Source organism: Solanum dulcamara, chromosome 3 (genome assembly GCF_947179165.1).
Source record: "Solanum dulcamara chromosome 3, daSolDulc1.2, whole genome shotgun sequence".
Taxonomy (NCBI): Eukaryota; Viridiplantae; Streptophyta; class Magnoliopsida; order Solanales; family Solanaceae; genus Solanum; species Solanum dulcamara.
The window spans coordinates 7,240,787-7,248,989 of NC_077239.1; the positions used below are offsets into that span (position 1 = coordinate 7,240,787).

The 8,203-nt window shown below is 37.5% G+C and overlaps 1 pseudogene; it reads left to right on the forward strand.

Annotated features, from left to right (window-relative positions):
• Window positions 1-578: 578 nt before the first annotated feature.
• Window positions 579-6,386, forward strand: LOC129881517 (plasma membrane ATPase-like; annotated as a pseudogene).
• Window positions 6,387-8,203: the final 1,817 nt, after the last annotated feature.

The following is an 8,203-nucleotide window of genomic DNA, read 5'->3' on the forward strand; positions in this document are numbered from 1 at the left end:
GGGGCCAGTTCCTCCTTCATGGCGTGCAGACACAAATCCTATAAGTGAATTCTGAAAGAAACTAGCTCTTCTTCTCTGCGCCGTTGGGTGAACCAGTTTCTCTAGCTAGTGATGCTATTTCTTCAGGTGTGAAGAGATGAATCGTGGGATCGCTCTGACAGTTTGTAAGACAGGGAGCACCAGTCGCCTCAGGAAGATAGACATTGGTTGCATCAAGTTGAAAAGCTCTTTTATCTATTCCTGGCCCTGACATTCAGCCAATGCTTTTGTTAAGCAAGTTCTTCTGAGGGAGAAACAGAGAAAAATTATATGCTAACATGTTGGTCTAGCGCAATTTCAAAGTTTCTATTGAGGTTGAAGCGGTGATATAGATTTAAGATTTAACATCTTTCATTTCCTTAGTTTACTTAGGGCATTATGTTTTTTCTAAACCCAAACCATCAATAAAATCCTTTTCTTTGTAGGACGAAATGGATGTAGCACTCCTAGTACCAGGGGATGTAATAAGTATCAAGTTGGGGGATATCATAACGGCTGATGCTTGTCTCCTTCATGGAGATCCCCACAAGATAGATCAATCTGCTCTCACCGATGAGTCATTACCCGTCACAAAGCACCCAGGCGATGGAATCTTCTCTGGTTCCACATGTAAACAAGGTGAAATTGACGCTCTTGTCATTGCAACCGGAATATACACCTTCTTCGGAAAAGCTGCTTATCTTGTTCGTACTTCTAATAATGTTGGCCACTTCCAGAAGGTGTTGACAGCAATCGGCAACTTCTGCATATGCCCTATTCTACCTGGAATCATCATAGAAATACTTGTAATGTACCCAATTCAGCACAGAAACTATAGAGACGGAATCGATAATATCCTTGTTTTTCTCATTGGAGGGATTCCAATAGCCATGCCTACTGTATTATCAGTCACTATGGCAATTGGATCCCGCAAATTGTCACATCAAGGTGCCATCACCAAGAGGATGACTTCTATAGAAGAGATGGCAGGGATGGATGTCCTTTGTAGTGACAAGATAGGAACTCTTACATTAAACAAGCTTGAAGTAGACAAAAACTTATTCTAGGTATTTGCAAAGGATATGGACAAAGATACCGTTATTCTTCTTGGGGCCAGAGATTCAAGGGTTGAAAACCAGGATGCTATTGATGCTTGCATCTTCGGAATCCTGGCAGATCCCAAGGAGGCTAGAGCTGGGATTCAAAAAGTACACTTCCTTCCTTTTAACCCTGTTGACAAGAGCACAACTATTACTTACATAGATTCTGATGGCAATTGGCATAGGATTAGCAAAGGTGCACCTGAACAGATTGTTGATCTTTGTGGACTAAATGAGGATGTAAAGAGGAAAGTTCACTCCATCATTGACAAATTTGCTGAGCGTGTTCTTCGATCTCTTGCAGTGGCTCAACAAACAGTACCAGAGAAGACAAAGGAAAGTCCAGGAGGACCTTGGGTCTTTGTAGACCTTTTGCCTCTTTTTGATCTGTTGGGAAAAAAACATCGACTAATTCTCATCCCTTTCGGACCGCCTTCAAGCAGAAAATAATAACAGATAAATTAAAGAGAATAAAAACAACACAAGATATAACGTGGAAACCCAATGCGAAAAAAACCACGGAAAGAATATTCACTATATGAAAAAATTTTACAACCATGTAATAAACAATATTTGTCTCACACACCCTAATACCTAAAATACTATACCCAAGAGACCTTCAAGAGATACCATCCCTAAATCCGTCAATGGTAAAAAAAAATACTATACCATGTATTTTATACATTTTGATATTTGGTATATTTTTGGTGTAGATACAAACAATGGAGATAAGCTCCTTAAATAGCTAACAAAAGCTATTTTCATATGTTATCTCACTGATGTGGGATAGCCAATATTTTTTACATCCTTTTTTTTATCTTCCTTTTTCAAACCAATAACCAACAAATCTCCACCTTTGAAAAGAAGAAAAAAAATACCAATCATTGGCCCTTTACAGTTGTTCAGCTACACATCACAGAATCAGTTCTCCACCTGACTCAAAACACGGCTAACCATGCGTACCTGCAACCTTCACATTATCTGCTACCGACAATTATAATTCTAATATCAAGAATTATCATACTCTCACCATAAAGAGTACCTCCACTCAGATTGAATATCACCAATCCAAGAATTTTTACTTGAAATCATTTCCCAATTTTAGGAATTTCAGCTTCGGCTCATGTCCGAAAAAATAACCTGCTAATAACTTATGATGCAACCCTCTTGTTGATTTCTTGAGAGTTTATTAGCCATCGACATCCTTTCCACCACACACCTTGCATCACATATCAACCAATTCCCATTGCAAATTATGGACACGCTAGAATTATTCCATTCTTTATTATGACAACCTTGGATAACATGTCATAAGGATACATATCCCAGCGTATAGTCAGAGCCTTTGCTGAACAGCTCCTTACAATCCTACCTTGTCCAAGTTTACTAGTTGTTGATCAATATTCCCAGTCCACAAAGATTCGAAAATTCCACTAGTCAAATCCTTGAGTTTATTTTTACCATTTGACCAGAATTGAATGTTTGACCACCTCTTTCGATCCCTCCATGCGTTAACAAAGAACAATAAAAGTCCCAAAGCTACATCCCCACTGCAATCATGCATGTAATAAATCACAACCGCCATAGTTCGAGAACCACTGCTGAAGCTTCTACATCTCTTAACTAATGCATGCCAGATTTTGACAATACTCGTGGATAATTTTTCATCAGCTTTGACTTTATTTCTCACGCAACCAGTTCCAAAACTCATTCTCTAACCAAACTTCTCAAATCTTGTCCCGACATGCTTAACAGTACTAATAAATGGACAATAACAATGAAAAAGCACCCACTAAATTAGTTTTCAGGAAAGAGAAGTGGATTACAATGGATACACTTAAATACCAAATCTTTCCATAGCCACAATCTTTTTAGATTGTACTTATTTTTACTATTCCCAAATATACAAGTACCCAAAGCAACTCCACCAGAATAGCAAACTCCACCAGAATTAGACTCCACTTGCTACTTCACCAGGATGAATCTTTTGCTTGAAAAATAATAATTCTAAATTAGAATTTTTTTCTGAAGTGGAAGATCAGACAAAACTACAACCACAGAGCATACTAAAATTTCAAAATAATTATTCCACACCTAAGGCTCTGATACCATTAATTGGGAAAAAGCATAGACTAATTTACATCCCTTCCAGACCGCCTTCAAGCAGAGAATAATAATAGAGAAATTAAAGAGAATAAAAACAACACAAGATATAATATGGAAACTCAATACGGAAAAAACCATGAAAATAATATTCACTATATGGAAAATATTTACAACCATGTAATACACAATATTTGTCTTACACACCCTAATATCTAAAATACTATACCCAAGAGACCTTCAAGAGATACCATCCCTAAATCCCTCAATGGTAAAAAAATACTATACCATATGTTTTATACATTTTGATATTTGGTACGTTTTTGGTGTAGATACAAATGATGGAGATAAACTCCTTAAATAGCTAACAAAAGCTATTTTCATATGCTATCTCACCAATGTGGGATAGCCAACATTTTTTACTTTCTTTTTTTTCTTCCTTTTCCAAACCAATAACCAACAAACCTCCACCTTTGAAAAGAAGAAAAAAAATATCAATTGTGGGCCCTTTAGAGTTGTCCATCTATACATCACATAATCAGTTCTCCACCTGACTCAAAACATGACCAACCATGCGTAGCAGCAACCTCCACATTATCTGCTACCGACAATCATAATTTTAATATCAAGAATTATCATACTTCCACCATAAAGAGTACCTCCACCAAGATTGAATATAACCAATCCAAGAATTTTCACTTGAAATCATTTCCCAATTTTAGGAATTTCAGTTTCGGCTCATGTCGGAAAAAATAACCTGCTAATAACTTATGATGCAACCCTCTTGTTGATTTCTTGAGAGTTTATTAGCCATCGATATCCTTTACACCACACACCTTGCATCACATATCAACCAATGCCCATGTTCAAATTGTGGATACGCTAGAATTATTCCATACTCTATCATGACAACCTTGGATAACATGTCACAAGGATACATATCCTAGCGTACAGTCGGAGCCTTTGCCGAACAACTCCTTATAGTCCTACCTTGTCCGAGTTTACTAGTTGTTGATCAACATTCCAGTCCATAAAGATTCCAAAATTCCATTAGTCAAATCCTCAATTCATTCTTCACCCGGTCCTTAGTAGCCTTTCCAAAGTCAACCTAACCGCTTACCTTTGGAAAGGCGCTTTTATTTTTACCATTTGACACGACTTGAATCTTTGACCACCTCTTTTGATCCCTTGTTGCATTAACAGAGAACCACAAAAATCCCAAAGCTACATCCCCACTGCAATCATACATGTAATAAATCACAACCGCCATAGTTCAAGAACCACTGCTGAAGCTTCTACATCTCTTAACTAATGCATGCCAGATTTTGACAATACTCGCGGATAGTTTTTAATCAACTTTGACTTTATTTTCTCATGCAACCAACTCCAAAACTAATTCTCTAACCAAATTCTCAAATCTTGTCCCAACATGCTTAACAATACTAATAAATGGACAATAACAATGAAAAAGTACCCACTAAATTAGATCACATGAAAGAGAGGTGGATCACAATTGATACACTTAAATGCCAAGTCTTTCCTTAGCCAGAACCTTTTTATATTGTACTTATTTCCACTATTTCCAAATATACAAGTATCCAAAGCAACTCCACCAGAATAGCAAACTCCACCAGAATTAGACTCCATTTGCTACTCCACCAGGACGAAACTTCTGCTTGAAAAATAATAATTCTAATTCAGAATTTTTTTCTGATATGGAAGATCAGACAAAGCTGTAACCACAGAGCATATTAAAATTTCAAAAGAATTATTCCACACCTAAGGCTCTGATATCACTTATTGGGAAAAAACACAGACTAATTTCTGTCCCTTCTGAACCGCCTTCAAGCAGAAAATAATAACAGAGAAATTAAACAGAATAAAAACAACACAAGATATAATGAAAAATTATTCACTTTACGGAAAACTGTTACAACCATATAATACACAATATTTCTCACACCCCCCAATACCTAAAATACTATACCCAAGAGATATCATCCCTAAATCCCTCAATGGTAAAAAAAATACAATACCATGTAATTTATACATTTTGGTATTTGGTGTTTTTTTTGTGTAGATACAAACAATGGAGCTAAGCTCCTTAAATAGCTAACAAAAATAATTTTCATATGCTATATCCCCAATGTGGGATAGCCAAGATTTTTTACTTCCTTTTTTTCCTTCCATTTTCAAACCAACAAACAACTTGATCCTCCAAGGCATGATAGTGCATAGACAATTACGTGTGACCTTGTCCTTAGTGTCAATGTAAAAATGATGATTGGCGATCAGCTTGCCATAGCCAAGGAGACTAGTCGTAGACTTGGCATGGGAACAAACATGTACCCTTCTTCCTCTCTCCTAGGATGAACAAGGATGAAAATACTACTGCTAACCACCCTATGGATGAACTCATTGAGATGGGTGATAGCTTTGCCGGTTTCTTTCCAGAGCACAAACATGAGATTGTGAGGAAGCTCCATGAAAGAAAGCACATTTGTGGTATGACAAGAGATGGTGTGAATGACGCCCCTGCCCTAAAGAAAGCAAATATTGGCATATCTGTGGCTTTTGCTACTGATGCTGCCCGTAGTGCATCAGACATAGTTCTCACGGAGCCAAGATTAAGTGTGATAGTGAGTGCCGTTTTGACTAGTCGAGCCAGTTTCCAAAGGATGAAGAATTATACCATTTATGTTGTTTCTATAACCATCCGAATTGTGCTAGGATTCATGGTTATTCCACTAATCTGGAAGTTTAATTTCTCACCCTTCATGGTCTTATCATGGCCATTCTCAATGATGGAACCATCATGACCATATCTAAAGACAAGGTGAAACTGTACCTATGCCTAACTCATGGAAACTGAGAGAAATATTTGCCACTGGAATAATTCTTGGAACATACCTTGCCATGATGAGCGTTATCTTCTTTTAAGCTGCTCATCAGTCAAATTTCTTTAGTGACACATTTGGTGTAAGATCAATTAAAGACAATATACATGAGCTCAATCCATCCCAATATCTTTAAGTCAACATCGTTAGTTAGACACTCATTTTCGTAACTAGGTCAAGGAGTTGCTCTTATGTAGAACGACCTGGTCTCCTTCTGCTAGCTGCTTTTGTTGTTGCACAGCTGGTTGCCACCATATGTGCAGTATAAGCAAACTGGGTTTTATTAGGATTCATGGTATTATTTGGGGTTAGGCTGGTGTTATTTGTCTTTACAATATTATTTTCTACATACCTTTCATATTCTAACATTCGTAATCAGATACATTTTGATTGTGATAGAGTTGATGAGTTGACAAGGTTTTAAATGAGACTTGTTAATATGATTTGATTGAGTTGATTGGATGGAGATTTATGAGCATTGAGTCTTGGGAGGAGTATCGAGCACCGAATTGAGTAAGAGTAAGTAATAACTTGAATCCAATAACTACGTTACCAAACGTAGGAGGAGATTGAACCGTTAAAGTCGGATGCTTCCCCAAAATTATTGTCCTGACATTATAGGACTTGGTTGGATTGGATCCATGATTGGTTTATTCGTTCATGCCCTGGCAAAGTATGAATGGATGTGGCAACAACGTCGGTTTGTTGTACTATTACTGGCTCATATGTGATGGTTGTTGGATAAGAGAAACTCCCATATAGGTCTTGATAGTACTCTGAGTCGGATTGAGTTGAATGGTTTGTGATTGGTCCCGTCTAAACCATATTCTTGTTTAGACGTAGGACACTTGATTTAGTTGTTATTTCTCTTGAGTTGAGATTCTGAGTTGATTTGGTTCTTCCTTGATGTTTGTTTCATTCGACCATTTTACATACTCGTACATTCCATGTACTGACGTCATTTGGCCTGCATCATTTCATGATACAAAGACAGGTACTATAGATCATCTATCGATGCACCATTGAAGATCTCCCCATTTCCCGCTGGTTGGTGAGTCCTCCCAGTCTTCGGAGGATGCCGAGATTATCTTTATAGCATTGTTTTGTCTCTTTTATTTTGATTATTGGTAGCCATGGGCTTGTCATCGGCACCTCCTAGATTTTTGATAGAGGCTTCATAGACTAGAGTGTGGGAATGATGAGTCATTCGTTTGACTAGCTTTATCCTAGTTGATTATCGATTTGATAGTTGTTTGGACTTTGGCCCTATATTATAGATAGTATTCTTATGATTGAGTCTTCTGCCGATAGAATGTGAATGAATAAAAGTGTGACTGGACTAGGTGGTTTGCTTGAAGGTCAGAAATGACTTTTGAGTGCCGGCCATGCCTAGGGTACCCTCCCGGGGCGTGACACCAGGTCCTTTTTTTTATCTACTCCATTCTCGACATATTCTTTATATTCTACCTTATGCATTAGACAATCTCTGATGAAGTGCCCTGGTTTACCACATTTGTGACACATATCTGTAGCATTTGTAAGTCGATTGGAGTTACCCTTCTTGACTAAACCTCCATGCTTTCTTATAATCTTATGAAATCTCTTTGTCAAATTTGTCATATCTTCATCCTCAGCTTAAGGTTCAACTGAAGCAACATTAAGAGAAAGTGATTTCTCCTGCTTTGTCTCCTTCTTCATGCCATCCTGAGCTCGATGCAGCTTATGTGTCTGAAGACTCCCAATCAAGGCATCAATTGTGAGAATCTTTAGTTCCTTTGCTTCAGTTATTGCATCCACTTTGATAGCCCAAGACTTAGGAAGGATCCTTAGAATTTTCTTGACTTGTTTGCTAGGATAAACAGGTTTACCCAGACTTTGAAGTTCATTAGTAATGGAGGAAAACCTGGTATGGATGTCATAGATAGTCTCTCCTTCTTTCATAGTAAAATTTTCGTATTATGTGGTTAGAATATCCACCTTTGACTCTTTAACTTGCTCAGTTCCTTTATGAGCAGTCTTCAGACAGTCCCAAATTTCTTTTGCGGACTCACAAGTAGAAATTTTATTGTATTCTTCAGCTTCAAT